The sequence below is a fragment of the Stegostoma tigrinum genome, chromosome 11, assembly GCF_030684315.1.
Source record: "Stegostoma tigrinum isolate sSteTig4 chromosome 11, sSteTig4.hap1, whole genome shotgun sequence".
NCBI lineage: Eukaryota > Metazoa > Chordata > Chondrichthyes > Orectolobiformes > Stegostomatidae > Stegostoma > Stegostoma tigrinum.
Window position 1 is genome coordinate 12190150 of NC_081364.1, and position 19798 is coordinate 12209947.

General features: G+C 39.2%; 1 pseudogene; it reads right to left on the bottom strand.

Moving 5' to 3' along the window:
• Positions 1-13425: 13425 nt before the first annotated feature.
• LOC125460163 (glutathione peroxidase 1-like) lies at positions 13426-18169 on the bottom strand (annotated as a pseudogene).
• Between the last annotated feature and the right edge of the window lie 1629 nt (positions 18170-19798).

Genomic DNA, 19798 nt, shown 5'->3' on the forward strand with positions numbered 1-19798 from the left:
TCTTCACCAATGTATAAGATGTTTGTGCCTACTTATACTGAATCAATAATTTTTCATGAGGTCAATTCATTTAACTATTAATTATTGGCACTGTCACATTCAAAGCAAGATGGTAGTATTATTGTTTAGAAATTATCAGCACCCATTCAAATGCCAAATAAGAACAAAAAGTGCTGGGGACACTCAGCAGATCTGGCAACATCTATAAAGAGAGAAACAAAGTTAACATTTTTGAAAGCATTAACTTTGTTTCTTCCTCCTGCCAGACCTGCAGGCCATCTCCAGCACTCTCTGTTTTTATTTCAAGTCTCCAGTATCTGTAGTATTTTGCTTTCATTCAAATCCGAGTCTGGTTCAAGATTGCAGAAGCCATAAATGGACTGAGAGGATGTTAAATGAATAGGTAAACGTTTGAGCCAGAGTTCACCGTCAGAAACTGTACTCGGTGATGCCTGTGATTTTTGTCTCATTTCTTCAAGAATGCCTTCTACGGGAAGATCTAGCAATCAGAAAACGAACAAGGATACTGGAAAAGAGGAGCACAATTTTATTCGGAGCACTTTCAATCACTTCTTCAGGAGAGATTTGCAGAGAAAGACTGTTGTACCTCCATGGAAAGAATTGTATTTTATGCTACATGGTGGAAGTAGGTATTGACATTGAGTGTCAATATCAGCCCCTATAACTGCAGATCAGGGCAAAAAATTAAATAGTGATACAGTTTGGAAAAAAAGTAGTTTTCACTGGCAGGAGGTGAAGCAACATGAGGACATAAATTTAACACTATTGAACCATTGGGAGATAAGAGTTTCTTTTAAACACATCTACTCGATCTGGTTTGCAAAGCTTAAAAGGGTAGGAGAAGGAGTTTTAATAGTAATTTCAAAAAGGATTCAGATTATCTGGCTTCAAAAGAAAATAACTCCCATGCTGTGGGGTAAGAGCAGGAAAGTGTGCCCATTAGGATAGCCTGTTCAATGAGCACATGTAGGGACAATATGCCCATAGGTCTCCTATGTTACATAATTCTATGGGGAGGTTTGGAAAGGCAACATATCGGCCACTCTCTACTTCTTCCTTGGATGCCAGCTTACTCTTTTTACCTTCTAAAACTAATGCTTCACACTACATATGTCACCTCTCTGACCAGCAATTACTTGCATGCAGAACCTTATCATTTTTCACATTAACCTAGTAATACCACTAGATCTCATAGTTTCTGCTTGATGTTATCAAGAGGATTGCCTTTTAGCCTTTACCTAATTCACTTAACCTCGTTGCAGGAGAAACTTGTGCAGGGTGCTCATGAGTGGCAGGATACAAGAGGGAACATCCCCACATAATGCATCCCCAACAAGGAGCAGACCATGGACCTGCTGGGGAAGATTCTGCCAGAGACTCATCTCAAGCAGCCACAGGGCATCCATGCAATATCCACCAATGGTGTCTGCAATCAGGTAACTGACACCTTTTTAAAGGAGCTGGGGCATCCATTCAGTTTGACATGAAAAGCAAGGTAGCAGTACGATGGAACCATTCAGTTTTATCATTTATTTGATGAGCCATAGTGCAAGGTGTAATAAAGGGCATCTACATAATCTACCATTATCCCTTTCATTTTTCTTCACCAAATTAATTCTGTATAGTTTGTTGATAACCCAGACTATGCGTGACCAGATTCTTAGAAACCTTCATGTAAATGCCATCATCCTGAAAGTTATCATGATGCAGCAAGCCTCAGGAATTATACACTCGATAAGCCTTTCAAGGAAAATTACAAAGAATATTTACAAATGACAAAGCATAATTCTGCAATGACTGATAAAGTCCCTTGAAGAGCTGTAATCACTGTATCTGCATGCACTACAAATTGTAGTGATAGAATGATTTTTGAAAAGACATTTTGTCCTTAAAAGATGTTTTTCATGCCTTAGTTTTCATGGAAGACTTTTGCAATATGCTTCAAATCATAGCTGTTTATGGCCTACACAAACTTGCAATCCAAAAATGCCTAAACACTGAAAATCTTGGGGAAGTGTCCTCACCTATTTTAGAAGCAGATCAGCTTGGTATAATGCACCTTGAGGAACATAATTCAGAGAGCCCCTCATTGGCAGCTGCAAGAAACATTTTAACTCAATTTACCAGTGAAACATTCTCATGCAATTAAACAAAATCAAGTCTTATCATAGTTCATTATTATTCCTTTCACCACCTCAAAAACAAATTTCTTTTCAACCCATTACATATCCTAACAAAAAACAATAATCCTCTTTGGCCACTACTTATCTGGTAAATCAATGAGCATAAAATAGGTACACATTGTTTTTTAATTTAAAAACAAATTATACTGAATATTAACTATCCTGTGCCTTCATCATGCTGTACTTATCCAAAGTATCAAAACATGCCTTGCTTTCTCCTATAATTATGCTTTCCCCTAGGTGCAATCTCAGGGCCAGTGTCATGACAGATAATTGTCTACTCCTGTAATCAAAAAAGGCTGATTGGACTAAGATGTGACCTTGATCCTGTGAGGGAGGCAGTGCTGTCTGCATCTCTGGAGCATCTACCTAGGCAGCTTCGTCTCTTCTCACATGCAGAACTTGAATGATACTGTGGGAGGTAAGGCCAAAAGCCTGCATAAGAGACTGTCCCAAAAAACACAACCTCATGCATATTGTCTCCAATCTTTACCGCTTACCAAACTGTCTGTTGTATCTGTCTTTCTGACTAATAGGTTGTCTGCTCTAATGACAGCTATGAGGTCCTGAGAAACATTGTCCATTATACTAGCCTCATTATCTAAAAGTTTGAAAGTGCTATCTTTGGGCAAAGAAGTTGCAGATGGAATTCAACCCAGAAACGTGTGAGGTGATTCATTTTAGAAGATTAAATTTGACAGTGGAATACAGGGTTAGTGGCAGGATTTTCGTCAGTGTGGAAGAACAGAGGGATCTTGGGCTCCACGTCCATGGATCCCTCAAAGTTGCTACACAAGTTGATAGGGTTGTAAAGTAGGCATATGTTGTGAGGCTGGATGAACACAGCAGGCCAAGCAGCATCTCAGGAGCACAAAACCTGACGTTTCGGGCCTAGACCCTACGCCCGAAACGTCAGCTTTTGTGCTCCTGAGATGCTGCTTGGCCTGCTGTGTTCATCCAGCCTCACATTTTATTATCTTGGAAATCTCCAGCATCTGCAGTTCCCATTATCTCTGAGGCATATGTTGTGTTGGTTTTCATTGGCAGGGGAATTGAGTTTAAGAGCTGCGAGGTTATGTTGCAGCTCTATAAAACTCTGGTTAGACCAAACTTGAAATATTGTGTTCGGTACTGGTCACCTCATTATAGGAAAGATGTGGAAGCTTTGGAGAGGGTGCAGAGGAGATTTACCATGATGCTGCCTGGACTGGAGGGCAGGTCTTATGAGGGAAGGTTGATGGAGCTAGGGCTTTTGGAGCAAAGAAGGATGAGAGGTGACTTGGCAGAGATGTACAAGATGATGAGAGGCATAGATAGAGTGGATAGTCAGAGACTTATTCCCAAGGCGGAAATGACTATTACAAGTGGGCATAATTTTAAGTTGATTGGAGGAATGTACAGGGGAGATGTCAGAGGTAGGTTCTTTACACAGAGAGTGGTGACCGTGTGGAATGTGCTGCCGGCAGTTATAGTGGGGTCAGATACCTTAGAGACTTTTAAGTGACTCTTGGATAGGCACATGGAGGATAGTAAAATGTACGGTTTTAAAGGGTAAATTGATCTTAGTAGGATAATGTGTCGGCACAACATTGTGAGCCGAAGGGCCTTTATTGTGTTGTACTGTTCTATGTTCTATCTATTCTGTTGCTGCACAGGAAAAGTTGTCTGATTTCTGGCCATTTCCAGAATGAGGAGTTATTGCAAACAGTTGTGCTGATTCCTGAAAATGTAAGCGTCTGTGATGTTCCCAAAAATGAGAGCTATAGAATCGAGATTAGCAACTGTCAGTCATGACACATTCTTGCAGACTGATGCTCTTTGAATGTCCTTTTTTTCAGGAGTGTACACAAAAATAATGGGTCTCACAATTTGAAAGGTGGTAACACCCAAAGAATATCTGCAGCCACTCATCTATCTTCCACGTGCCCAAAATCACATCTTCACTAACATGATTTAGTTCCAGTAATCTGATTCTTGGAAAAGAGAAAACAAGTAACTTGGAACAACTTCAAGAATGTTCAGGCAGAGGAAAATGAAACAAGATCATACTTCAGTGTAGCCTAATTCACATCATGCTGTTTCTTCATCTCATGATCACTTTCATCATTATAATCAATGATGAAATTTCTGCCTTAATTATTTTCCTTCTTATCATCTTTCCCTTCACAGATCCTGGCTGTCTGTTGCAGAAATTATTGTGCAAAAGAAGAGTATAACCTTAGATTTGATAAAGTTTAGCCCTTTGGATTAGGGAGCTGAAGAAGTGTCTGGAAGCTCTTGTGTCACTGTTCTACCAATGTGCAACGTTCATTGTCTGACTAATTTCACCACCAATGACTGCTAGAGAAGTATATCACCAACATCTTGATGGCTTACTGCTCCAGAAAGATGGACTCTTTGATATCCAGGAACTTCCATCTTGTCCTTCTTCTTTAACAAGTATTATGCACAGGTTTCTTGTAACAAACTTGAGTGCAATGCATTTTGGCTAGCATTTGAAAAATATAGCCAAGTGGCTTCAGAGAGCTGAGGTAATATAGCTGGCGTACGAATATCTTAAAGAAGAGGAAGAAATTTTCAGGACCTACATGCAAGTAATTACTGTTAGATAAGATGACAATAAATATGGTAAGATAGCGAGTGGACTTCGCCACTGAAGTGATAACGGTGTCATGTCCAGCTACAAATTTCAGAATGTCATCAATGTGTTGTTGTCCACAGTCTTATGGGAAGAAAACGATAGCAGCTAATGTGTTCTTAGTTTTTCTTCATTAAGTCATTGAGTATTTACTAGAACTGGCCTACAGTATGTGGCAAGTGTGATTGCCATATGTCCATATGGCACAGAAGGATATTTTTAAGGCTTCCTCCCAAGAACACAGCAATCTTTTTACTGCCTTTAGTACAGGAATATTTGTCCATTAGATTTCATAAATCTTTTGCCTGCCCAGTTCACTGAAAGCAATCAGTGGGTGGAATGTCTCCTTTCTGACCAAACACAAATCTTAATGATCCAGTGAATTTTCACAGCTATTTTCTTCTGGTTGTGATATTCACATTGTCATTCAGTCAGCCTGCATTCATAGGTGCTCACAGTAACCACAGATTTTAAATCAGTCTTCAACACCCAAGAGGGAATATATTAATTTAAGGTGCTGCCTCTCCCAAAGTTGACTCTCCTGTATAAAGTAAATATAGTACTGTATTGCAAACAAACAAAAAAATAGAAATTTCTAGAGAAACTCAGTGGGTAAGGTAGGAATTGTGAAGAGAAACCAGAGTTATATTTTGAGATAACAAAGTGTAGAGCCGGATGAACACAGCAGGCCGAGCAGCATCTTAGGAGCGCAAAAGCTGACATTTCGGGCCTTGACCCTTCATCAGGCTTTTAATAGTTGTGACCATTTCATATTCTGTGGGGCAAAGTGTGACAAGAGAGAAGGTAAATAGTTTGATTGATGAGAATCTCCATTTTAGTTGTAGAGATCAATGTTGATCACCTTTGATCATTATGACTCCAACACAATTCCAACACCTAACAATGAAAATTTATAAAACTGAATTAGTTGAAAGTATTGTACAATTCACAGCAGTCCTTACACAAACATTCAATAGTATGCCAATTAAAAATATTACTAATCAATAAGTCTTATTACTATTTCCCTGTATCTTCACATTACTCATGTATGTGTTTCTAATGCTAAGTAGTAAACCAGATTTTGTTATGTTTTTCCATGCAGTGAAGTAAAATGTCTGAGAAACTGAAACAGTGCAGGGAAGATCTAGCTGCTGCTCTGGACCGAGCCCTGGAGGACAACATTGTATCTCCTGTGTTCTCTTCTGATCCTGAGTGGCTTGAGTCAGGAAGGTTACTGCAACCAAATGCTAGTGCATTCATTAACCATCCCATTGCTAGAGTGTATTCACCTTTCAGTTCGCCACATCTCACCCAACCAGTTCTGCAAGTATTATCGGAGAGAGGACAATATTACTGTGTGCCTGCAGAACTTTCCCTGATGGATTGCAATAACATTTCCTTTAAAGTAAAACGGCTTGTTTTTGGAAATGCGGAAGGCTTTGTTATGAATGCTAATGTTCCAGTCCCTGATGGTCCCTTTGAAAATGGTTGTGAGAACACAGATAATTTTACACAAGAATATATCAGGTACTGAATAACAAAGATCAGAATTATACAACTTGCTGACATTGATTATACATCTTCCCGTCTCACATTCTCAGTAAAATGTCTCAAAGCACTTTAGACTACAGAGAAGATGGATAAGATGAGCAAACGGTAGTGATAGCAATGCTAGGACAAGAAATTAAAGGTACCCTTGAAAACCAGGAGACCAACTCCTGGAAGGATCTGATTAGACAAGGGTAGAAAGTTCCAGCAGGTACGATTGCAGTAAATAAGTGGTTGCCAAGCTGTGATTGGAGAAGTCAACAGTTAAAAGTTCTCTATGAAAGCACAATTTGGTGTGTGCTGCAAAAGGAGATTGTAAAGATTAGGTAGTTTGAGGTCATAATGCAATTGGAAACAATAGTAATGTTGAAATTAATATGCTAGGACAAGTGCAGTCATACGGAACTTGGAACATACTGTGGTTCCATGAATGAGACTTCTTCTATCTGTAAGTACACAGGATGTAATGCTTCGTAAAAGTTGAGCTTCTCAAAAAAGCTGAAGCAGATAGTGACCGGGTGAAAGATTAGAGATTTCAAATTTTGAAGGGAGGAAGGCGTGAAATAAGGTTTCAATAAAGAAAGGAAGAAATAGGCAATGTCTGACAGAATAAAGCAGCCTTCATAATGGAATAGATGATTAAAGGGAGCTAAGTGCAGGGTTAAGCACTGCACCAAAGTTCCACACCTTCTGAATATAGAATGTTGATGTGGTAGTCAGGTCATACCAAGAAGCATAGAAATGTTGCCAAGAGACAAATTCTTGGTCATGCTGATATTCAGCAAGAGGACATTTTAGCTCATGCAAAAATCTGATATCAGACTAGCAGGTTGGAAAAGGAGAGGCATGGACACTAGAATGCTGGAAGTCACTGCAAGCAAAGAAGGTATTAGTGTAGGATTTAGGTTAGATATTAGAGCAAAACCAGAAAAAAAATCTTTGCTTTGAACTTAGGAAAGACAGCCAAAGACGATCAACTGGTCAATGATGTCAGGAGCAACAGAGGTTCAAGGGGATAAGGAAAATTCATACATTGGTCTTGGTCAATCAGATTTTGAGTTGGATTTTGTCAGTTCTGAAGAAGTCCCATTACTCATTTAAAAACAGGGGCTACCCCGATCTGACAAGGATTAGGTCCTTAGAAGTGGCATTTTGCTGGGCTGCCATCCAATTGATGATGATAATGCCCACCTCCCCCACAGCTGCTGATCCAAACAGTGGATTGGCAGTGGTGCAGATTGAAATTGCCATGCCATGAAATTGCAGGACAATGCTGAGGAATCCTCAATGATGTGTAAGATTTCCTGAGCATGACCACATATGATTTTTAGACCTTAATACAAAATGTGAAACGCAGTAGCTGTTTAACTTTTATTCTGTAAATTTATGGAGCCTGCATTTTGCAATGTATTGTCATTATTTGAATATTTAAATGTTCATAATTGTGTAATCCTTTTATTTCATACTTTATTTTAATTATTGTCTATATTATGTTAACTGATTACTTGTTTTATTTATAATGTCATCAGAATGCACCCACTGATATGATTGTTCAATAAAATAATTATCCATTCAAGCCAGAGTCAGACAAGAACCCCCAACAAACAGTGCCTCCAGGGGAGGTACCTTTTTAGATCAAGGAGCATTCATCAAAGATGACACTATCGACGTCCATTGTGGCTGTGGAGGTGGGAGGTGGCTTTTAATTGGGTTCGTAAGTGACCACCTAGTAGCCGCAGTGCAAAGATTTCGCAATTGATAACATGTTATGGCAGGAGGGAGACACCAGATTCCCTTTCTGCAACCTTCCCAATGCAACAATACCAGAGTCCCGAGCTGGTCAGCAAAGAACTGCAAAAAGTCGGCCTGATATTTGTGATTTGAATTAACACAGAATCAGTACTCTGTGGTGAGCAAAAAATTGTGTTGAGGAACTCATAAGCATTATTTTTCTCATGCATTCACTTAAATTTTTAAAAATGCATGTCCTTTTTTCAAAAGTTCTTCACAAGAAGCCAACAATTATGCATGTCTAGAAGCACAGGGAAATAGTTCTCCAAGCAATTCATGTGAGGAACTGACGAAGAATCTTCTGGAAGTTATAGGTAATTGTTCTTTATTGCCAGAACCACTTCATTATTTAAGTAACACCCAGCAAAATTAGGCTATTTGACTGTTAGTATACAAAAACTATTCCCAAGGGTCTTCTTCATACACTATTTTAATTAAGATTAGCAACTGTAAATGTCTCAAACTAAGACATTTCATACCAATACATTCAAAAAAGTCATATTTCAAAGCATGAGATCAAAAAAATGGTAAGGCCATGTTACAAGCAGGCCAAACACTGAACGTGTTTTGTGGTTGGCTGGCTTGCTGAGCTGATTCATTGTTCCATAGATGTTTCATTACCCTGCTGGGTAACATCATCAGTGCAGCTCCAAGAAGCGCTGTTGTGTTTTCCCGCCTGGTATTTAAACTTGTGTCCGTTGAGCTGGGTTACCTCACTTACAGTTTTCCTTTGCAGTGGAGTACATGTAGGGTCTATGTAGGTAAGCTCTATGTGTTTGTTGATGGCCTTCATTGTGGAGAACCAGGCCTCTAGGAATTCCTGTGCTTGTCTCTGCTTGGCCTGTCCCAGGATCCTAGGGTTGTCCCAATCAAACTGGTGGTTTTCCTCATCCATGTGGATGGAGATGAGTGAGTATTGGTCATGTCTTTTTGTTGCTCGTTGATGTTCATGTCCTCTTGTGGCTAATTTTCTTCCTGTCTGTCCAGTGTAATGTTTGTCGCAATCTTTGCAGGGGTTCTTGTCATGAAACGTCTGTGGAACAACTAACCAGCTCAGCGAGCCAACCAACCACAATATCCACAACCTGAGCTACAAATCTAATTAAAAACCTTACTGAATGCATTTGGTCAACTTTATATCCATGATTGTGAATCTTGAGAACTAAGTACAGGCTTTATACAACACAAAATACCTCACAAATTTTAGTTTGCTATGATAAAATTGGGGAAGTGTTTTGGCAAACTATATTACATCCATACAAACTTGAGAAATAGGTTATATTGAATTTAGACAATCCACCTTGACTACCTGCTGGTCATTGTTTCCTCTCTGCCAGACCATTCTTAAATAGTGGAATGACATTGTCAAGAAACATACTGTCTGCATACCACTCAATCTTGCAGATGTACTGCAGTGATGCCAACTGCTGCTCAAATTCCAAAATCGGAATCCTCCAGCTAATGATATTTTGTGAACAAGGTGTTGTCCAGGATGAGAGAAGTGTCCTGGTGTTCTCACATGGCATGGGATAAACCTTATATGGGGCTAAGATGCTGTGCCTCTCTCTCTTTATTCGACTAACTGAACTTAGCAACATAACAACTCAGTTTCTTTTTTGAAGCTTTAGTGTTTAGCCTTGGGAACAGTGTATCCAGTCCTACACTTGTTCCATTAAAGCCACTTTTCCAGCCTTCCCCATGTTTCTTATAATCACTGCAATCAAATCATACTAACCTGCAAAAAAATTATCTTCACCTTACATTTGAACAGTACCTTTTAGTCAAAGTACTATTTTCAAATTATAGATGCAAGGTATGATGTATTAATTTAAAGATATTTATGCATTGTTAAAATCCCAGCTGATGGTACTACTGCACAAGTCAGATCCCAAAATGAAAGATTGTTGGATAGATCATATGTACTTTTAAAATTTTCATCAACGTTATGAAACATAGTACATACACAAGACTACAGAGTTTTTTACACAACAGAATGGTGGTTTATTACATAAAATAAGAAATAAATTTTAAAAAACTGTCTCAATATAGTCCAAAATTAACACTCAGCAAAACAAAATTTTCAAACTATTTCCTAATACCATCCAATTCCAAAAAGTCAAATCCAGAGAAATTACCCTTCTATTTCATATCTTGAAGGTCATGCAACTGATTCTCCCCAATTTCTTGCCTGTGAACTGTGGACTGTGAGCTTAAACTTTCTCAGCTTTTAATAACCTGCAGATTTCTAACTAATTTCAGATGCTCTGGAAGCTACACATATTAAACATCAGCTGAGGAACCTTATTTCCTGAAATGCTCTGAAAACTTCCTTTTTGCGAGAGAAACTATCCACCCTTTTCACAGCTGTTGTTGATCCTTTCATCAATAATGCTACAACCCCACCTTATCAATTCCTTTCCTATCCTTTACACTGGCAACAGTCTGGTGACTGCCACAGCATAACTTTATCACATTCTTCCTCCACCCCAGTGTACAGGAGCCACCCATAGTGGCACTGATTTAGCTTTGGCTGTACTCTCCTGAGGAGCTATCATCCTCACCAATAGCCAAAATGGAATACCAATCAGTAAGCATAAAAGACTCAGGAGACTCCTGCATTGCTTGCCTGATGCTCTTGGAATACCTAGCAATCACTCAATCTCTCAAAACTTGTACACCTTTATTACTCACAATGTGACCTAAACATGCTATCCACATAGTCTCCTGGCTTGCAAAAGCACAATGGTAACTTCAACCACAGCTCAGATTCTGAAATTCAGAGTTCAAGGTTGTGCAGCAGAAGATGTGTCCATGACTTCACACATTGGACAGAATGTACACACAAGTTGGTAGAGATGACTTGGCATCCTATAACCTATAAAACTACAATTTAAAATTAGAACAGTGGAAAGGTTTGCTAGTAGTCACCAATCAGCTTCTTCCCTCTGCCAAGGTAATTTGTACCAACAACAGGAAGATCTCCCATACTCCCCTCTCACTGATTTCAGTCCCTCAGTCTAATCTACCCTGCCATTGTTTACAACCACACACACCAGACCACTCACTCCATCATCAGTCACCTTAAATGAATGACTCACTGCAGAGTCTCTCAACATCTTTATTGGTTTATCTCCTTGATATTGAGTATAAGGAAACACCTGTTCTTTTGAGATGAATGTTCAAAGCCTCCTGAAGTCTGATTCTCTTTATCAATATAGGAAGAAGAATCTTCTTGTCTGTCCATAGCTATCTCTGCCTACAAAGTAAATTCTAAGGAAACAGCTTTTTTTCTACTGCAGCTACAGTTTTAATATCTATTTCCTTTCCTGCAATCCACTGTTCTGAAGATTCCTTAGATATTCCAGCTCTGCAATTGGCTTCCCATTTAGTTTCCAGCAATTGTCTTTGGTATGTACAGTTTTATTACAGTGGAACCATGTTTTTTCTTTATATTATTATTTTTTGGTTCTGACCTTTCTCCTTAATTATTTTGGCTTTCTTCTGTGTGTTCTCTAATACTAGTACCTTCTCCATCCCACAAATTTTCTATTTCTCCAAGGTGAACTTCCATATCAGCATATCCCCACATGTAACTGTTTATTGAAATATCATAGGTGTCTACTAGAACTGCTCCTTCTCAGATCTTTGACACAATGCTCATCTAAATATATTTCCGAATACACAGGAATGCAATTTCTGATGTCTTCTATAGTCATAATTTCCTTTAGATTCTCAAAATTTATTCCAATTTCAATGATTGAAACCATTGAGCTACTACATTTGGATTTCTTTAGCAAATTTACGCATCTAATTGTTTTTTTTCTTGTAGTTCTAAATTTTAATTGATGAGCTTCAGTGATGAGCTTACAAGCATTGAGTAAGGGGTTCTTGTACTGCACTGGTAATGTCCCTACCTTTGAACCAGCAAGGCCTGGGTTCAAATCCCTCTTGTTCCAATCAATAACACAGCTGAACCGTTCGACTGAAAAAAAAACTCAATGATTACAGATATCATAAACACTATAAGAAATCTTCAGTCTGTCTTTCTGACAAATGTATATACACAGTCATAGCTGTACCTGTCAAAACACTCTATAACGTTAAAGTCCAAACAACATTTGGCTACCTTGTCTGCCCAGCTAGGTTTTCAAATTAGGTGAAATATCCTTCAACTCCATCCTCCATAAGTTTAAGTACTAAGTGCAGATTTTTAGTTAAGTCCCATCAGTAAAATCGGTATCATCCTCCAAGATACTACCTCTTCTTTCTTTTAAACTTTTTGCTGGCAAAGTCATATTGTCTGAATTATCTGTCTCTTCAGTGTTCAATCTTTCTTAGCTCCATTTTCTTTTCCATTGCTCTTTTATTTTCTCCTCCTTTCAATTTCTCTTTTCCTTCTAAATCGAGACTTCTTATTTCTCTTTTCCTTTCTTCTTCCATTTCTAACTGTATCTTAGCTAATTCTGGCTGTAACATCCCAATTTCAGGCTTCCCTTTTTCTAATTCTAATGTTGGATAATCATTTTAAACATCTTTTCCTTAAATGACCCTGCTTTTAAATCCACTTCCAATTTATCTGTTAACTCTCTCACTTTAGCCTTTGTAAAAGATTACAAATATTCCACTGTTAAATCTTCACTTTCAAGAAACACTTAGCAACATTCAAAGCCATTTTGAAAATTCAATCCATGCAATAAACATAACAACACTCTCAATTAATATCCAGCATTTCCATAAGTGCTTGTGTTTAAAAAGAATGAAAATTTTCCTGAAATTAAATGATTAAAATCCCAGTTGAACCCCCTTCTTGATTTGATTCTAGTTAATAGTACATCTGGATAAGTCAAATCTTAGAATGAAAGCTGACTTTATGGATCATATTTTTTAAAAATTTTAGTTAATGTGATGGTCAGATCCTGAAACAGAGTATACAAAGCAGTAAAATGTCTTTAATAATAACAGAAATTTATTAAACAAGTAAATAAAAATCAAGCTATCTAAATATTTAACTGTTAGAAAGATCTTAAAGCACAGTAGCACCATCCATTTATAGAAATTCAAATTCAGAGAAGTGACCCTATGTCAAAATTTTAAGTTCTACCAAATTGATTCTCCCTAGTTTCTTTCCTATGATCAATGGAATCTTCTTACTTAAATACCCTCAAAACTGGGAGCTTAAACTTTCTCAGCTTTGGATAATTTCCAGATTTCTAACCAAACTTTCAAAATGTAGAAGCTGCACTAATTAAGCTTCTGCAGATATAACTTATTCCCTTATAAAAGATATAACTTATAAAATCTTTTTAGGAGAGAAGCCATCCTTGCTTCTAACTCAAACCAGTTCATTCCAAATGGCCCTAAAACCATTCAATCTTTAGGTTTTCTAAACTAAAATCAATCATTGATTATTCTGAGCTAAAAATAATGCCAATGTATATGCTGTCATAAAACCTAACAGCCTATACTTCTTAAGTAAAATCAAAATGTTGTGGATGAAATTTGAAGTTAAAAAAAACAGAAGGAAAGAATCATATTGGGCTTAAAACATTAACTCTGTTTCTCTCTCTCTCCACAAGTCCTGCCAGACCTGAGTTTCTCAAGCACTTAATTGGTATTTTAGCATAAATATTGGATTCTGCTAACACTACAAGAATTCATGATCACCTGTTCTCTGGCACAAACTGGATTAAATCACTGTTCATGAAGAACTGTCCGACCTTGTCTTTTTTTTTAAAATGGCCCCTCACAAAAGTAACCAATAACTATGTGCCACTATTTTGAAATTCAAATTTTTAAAAAATGACTTATATATCTAGATCACATCTTTCATCACAGTAGGCATCTTTGATGACTTGATTTATTGTTTTTCTCCTGCACTTAACTAATGCCTTGTATTTTAAGAAAGCACCAGCATTCGAACACTTGAGGCCTTAGCAGGAAAATTGGAACCTTTCAGTGAATCCTGTCTATCTCCTTCTCAGTCTGCTGGGTCCATATCTGCAGAAGACACACTAGCCTTATTCTTTGCAGATCCACCCTATAGCCCAATAAAGAAAGAGCCACAGATTGGAAAATACAGAGTCTCAGATGATGACAACCTGATTAATATTGTCTTGGACTTGGAGGAAGATTACAACTTGGTGAAAAGATTATGAATTATAAGCACCTATAATATAAATATAAAGTGGCCAGTTAAAGGATTTAGTATACCCCAATATCATATCTGACTGGTCTGGATGTTAAGAGGACAATCTATTTAAAATTGTCTTCCAGCTGAAATACTTTCTCAGCTTTTTGCAAGAGCAGAAACATCTGTTGAAAGAACTAAATAAACTGAATGACTCAAAAAATAAACAATGATTCTGGAGAATGTTGGAGTGGGAATTTTAAAAACAGGAATACCATTCTGCTCTTGACTAATGCTTTGCCTGTGGGAAAAAAATGGAAAAGTTAAGTATAGCTGCAAATTTGCACTTTGGTTGCATTGAGAACAAAACAGAATATAAAAAAAAACACATGGTTCTGATTGCTTCGTGAAATATAAGCCTTGCCCTATGCTTCATGTAAAGATGGTTTCTCATTGATAATTAACACCTCTGAAATGAAATCTAGATACTGTCACAAGTTATTCAGCAATTCACCACTATTATGTTTAATTTGTTGCCAGTTTAATGAGATATGTGAAAAGTTTCAAGTTTTAAATAATCCAAGCTTAATATGACAATGAACACATACCTATTTTTAAAAATGTTGACGAATGTATTAATTACACCTTATATTAAATGTCATGTAATATGTTCCAGAGAGGATTGTAGATATGTAAAACAGTTCCAAACGCTGAATTAACAGTTTTGTGAATAAACAATATTGGTTAAACATGCAGGATCGTATGATAACTTATTTCCCAAGTGCTAGATTACTTCCTAACCAGTAAACAAACATTTATCCTTTTAATAAACAAAACAAAACAAGAATTTGTACTAATGCAAGAAAAATATACAGCATAATTTTGTGCCAAAGTAACTAGTGCCAGAGGTAGTATCTTTTTATCAGAACTGATTTATTTCAAGAGCGCCCTTTCCATTGGTTGTGGTGTAACATGTTAGTCTTTTACAAGATACATCAAGTGCTCTTTGGTTAACCTTTCAAAAAGCACCATCACATAGTAAAATGTCTAACAGTATAAATGTTTGATTCACAGGAATCAGCACAGGGTCTTCTTTTAGGTATATGGAGAACATCTGCGCCTTTTTCGTTTGCCAGTTGTGCATTTCTAAAACAAGGAAGAAACTCATTAGAATACCATAAAAACAATGTAGCGGATCCATTCGCAGGACTTTATAGATCCCACCTCTAAATTTCCCTCGTGGCTCTTAGATTTTGTCCCCAGCCTGTTGGCAATGTAATAGGAAATGGGCACATTGCTGCAATTGAGACCCTTAAGTAGCCAACTCCTGGCCAATATTGAAGTTATTGGGAGAAGTTCAGCAGCAAAGACAGGAAGGGGCAGTTCATCCTCTGGCATGAGTTGGGCTGGGGGAGGGGGAAGCAAGGAACACAACATCTTCCTCAAGGATTCCTTCCCACATCAGGCCACCAGCTCCTTTTCCATAACCAAGATGTGTTCCCAACTGGTGCTCTCTTTCCCCGGTAGACTCTATCAAGATCTTACCTTCCTTCTTGATGACAGAGATCTGATGCTGCACCCCAGCACACATCATATGGGGAGTGCTTATCATCCCCATCCTGACCATCGGCTTTACCAGAACTACAGAGCATCGAATAGATGTAACCTGCCCTGACTGGAGAGAATGAGTGTTTTTTTTGTGTGATGGGAAAATTCTGCCCCTGTGTCCCAAGTGACAATTTTATAACACTTCATAATTGGACTCTTGAATGAACCAAATTACCAACCCTGCCAAACATTAACATACCACCATAATTTAACATCATACAGATAGTACATATTTTTAAACTTTAGAAGTTCTCTAATTTTAGACCTTTTGCAGAAGCAATCTGATGTCATCTGCGATATCGGTGACAACAAAACGTTTACTGTAGCGCTTGAAGGGCTCTCCATCTGCCCCGATGAGAAATTTCTCGAAGTTCCAGGAGATATCATTCCGAAGGACTGGGCTCCAAACGATGAATTTGTGATCATTTATTAAGGTGTATGGTTCATCATGAGGTTCAGGCAACCTCTCCTTCAGAAAAGTGAAGATTGGATTTGCATTGCCTCCATTCACAAGGGTTTTTTCAGTCATTAAGAAGTTTGGCTCAAAACCATTGCCTGGGCGGACATATTTCAAGGCATTGAGAATCTCACTATTATCGTTGTTCTCCTGCAAAACCATTGGTAAAACAATGTCAACTGTAAAACTAGCACTTGGTGCATCATCTGCTGGATTATTTAATTAGCTGGACAACTGCGAGGCTGCTCAAACTCAATTGCAGCATTTTGACATTTTGATTGCTAATTTTTGGCAAGTTTTATTTCACAACCATCCCCTGCTTAGTTCCAATATCCTTTCAAAGGATGGCTTGTTGCCATGTATGTTTCTCAGAAGCTGGGGGTATTTTTCTTCACACGTCCCGGAAGATGAGTGTTGAAACCTGACCCCCTAGCTCAAAAGTAGAGAGTCTACCATTGCCCTACGAGAGCTCTATGAAAGTCAAATCTCACATTGCAGTGCCAGGGATTGGGTTTAGGCGTAATTTTAATCAATCTGTTCCAGATATAATTCATAACACGTTAATATCATGTCTCCCTCAAAGGTAGAGATTCTATTGTTGCACCACTGAAGCCTGTCGAAAACCTAAAAACACTGAAACAAAACATTGAGTTCTAGAGAAGTGAGAATCCCACTTTCAATCGTTTGTAAGTCTCGACTGCAATTAATTATACGTAATAGACTTGGACACTTGCTATAAAGCTGTACAAAGATACCGTGCCTTCTCGAAAATTTTTTCTCTTCCCTTCGCTGAGCCACCCACACCTGCGCGAAGTAGAGATAACCACATCGCCATTGGACGCTTTGGGTCAGAATGGGAAACGGAGTTTTCCTACTTTGCACTTTTAATACAAATGGCAAACGTAGTTTCATCGAGGCCGAGCAGATTTATATATAAAGTTAAACACACCATGTGAATACGATACATGCAACTTCAGAACGAAAATAAACTCTTAAAAATAAAACAGCCGTCATGATAAAATACCAAGTTTGATCTTACTTCTGATGCACAGAATCGAAAACGAATATAATTAACAAACAGAATAGTAAAACTTAATTTAGCTTTAAAGTGTCCAAACCTTACGTAATAGGGACCACTGAGGCTTTGTGATTAAGGCTTATCCAACAAGAGAAAGTTCGAGGTTTTTACAAGAGAACACAAATAAATTAATATACGGGGCCGGGAATGACTGGGACAATTGACATTTTTTAAAAAGTAATGGACGCCCCCCGACCAGCGAACAACCAAACGTACTTGGTAACCGAATTGGTTGCAGGGAAAACCGATCACGACGAACCCCTGATTGCCGAAACACTTCTGGAGCTCGTTCAAGTGATGGTAATCCCTGTTGGTCGAGTTTCAAAGAGAGGCAACGTTTACAATCAACACCACCTTCCCTTTGAGTTTGGAGAAGTGTAGGACATCGCCATTGAGAAGCTTGGCGGAAAACCCATAAAATCTCTTCTCGCAGGCAGCCGCCATCTCGAGTTCTCTGCCAAACCTTTCCTGACAGCGGCTAGCCAGATGCCTCAAGAGTATCCAGTTGAAGCTTTCACCCAAAAACCTTCTGCAGAACAGAGTGTTGTGAAAATATATTCCCAGTCGAGATAAGTGAAACTAAAAGGAGTAGACGTTAGTAAATATCTCAGTCTAGTAGTTTTTTTGTGGTTGTTGTAGCAGCAATTGACAACATACGTCAAAGGTGTCTTCAGGAAATTGACGCATCAATTGTTTGCGTAGACAATTTCATTATTAGACTTAAATTTCCCACCGGCTATAGATGCAGAGAAAATCGCTGATAACTTCTGGCTGATGTCGTTTCAGGAGAGTTTTCTAGCGAAACGTTCAGTCCCACATTTATTTCCCTGCAAAACTTGGACCAGCTTTGATAAATCAATTCAGATTGACATTGAATTGCCTCAGCAGGGCCGGAAACAAAATGAGCCAACTAACAGATAACGGTGGATGGTGGCTATTTAACTGCAGGAGCAGTGATCCAGATACAGTTCGAATTTCACATCTGAAGTTGCATGGAAATTTTACAAATTTAGCGAAATTTAAGTTAAAAAAACGCTGGCATAATGATACCCAAGTAAGGATCGGATTAGTCTAAGAAGAATGGCTCACTTCATGTCTTTTAGAGAAATGAAGCTACTGTCCTTATATCTAGTTTGGCTCTAAACCCACAGTAACGTGGCTCACCCTGAGTATTGGCCTAGCAGACCACTGAGCAAAATAAAGGGCAAAAAATTCTGACCCACGTCCTGTAAATGGACAAAGTAAGCTATCAGTGATAATGGGAACTGCAGATGCTGGAGAATCCAAGATAATAAAATGTGAGGCTGGATGAACACAGCAGGCCCAGCAGCATCTCAGGAGCACAAAAGCTGACGTTTTGGGCCTAGACCCTTCATCAGAGAGGGGGATTGGGTGAGGGTTCTGGAATAAATAGGGAGAGAGGGGGAGGCGGACCGAAGATGGAGAGAAAAGAAGATAGGTGGAGAGGAGAGGATAGGTGGGGAGGTAGGGAGGGGATAGGTCAGTCCAGGGAAGATGGACAGGTCAAGGAGGTGGGATGAGGTTAGTAGGTAGGAGATGGAGGTGCGGCTTGGGGTGGGAGGAAGGGATGGGTGAGAGGAAGAACAGGTTAGGGAGGCAGAGACAGGTTGGACTGGTGTTGGGATGCAGTGGGTGGAGGGGAAGAGCTGGGCTGGTTGTGTGGTGCAGTGGGGGGAGGGGACGAACTGGGCTGGTTTTGGGATGCGGTGGGGGAAGGGGAGATTTTGAAGCTGGTGAAGTCCACATTGATACCATTGGGCTGCAGGGTTCCCAAGCGGAATATGAGTTGCTGTTCCTGCAACTTTCAGGTGGCATCATTGTGGCACTGCAAGAGGCCCATGATGGACATGTCATCTAAAGAATGGGAGGGGGAGTGGAAATGGTTTGTGGCTGGGAGGTGCAGTTGTTTATTGCGAACCGAGCGGAGGTGTTCTGCAAAGCGGTCCCCAAGCCTCCGCTTGGCTTCCCCAATGTAGACGAAGCCACACCGGGTACAATGGATGCAGTATACCACCTGACCCTCCCTCCACTGACCCCTTCACCCGCTTCCAACACAAGTCCTCCTCCTGAACACCACCCCCAGGCCTCCTACCTTCCCTCGACCTCTTCATCTCTAACTGCCATCGAGACATTAACCGCCTGAACCTCTCCACCCCTCTCACCCACTCCAACCTCTCCCCTGCAGAACGGGCAGCCCTCCACTCCCTCCGCTCCAACCCCAACCTCACCATCAAACCCGCTGACAAGGGCGGCGCAGTGGTAGTATGGCGCACTGACCTCTACATCGCCGAGGCCAAACGCTAACTCTCCGACACTACCTCCTACC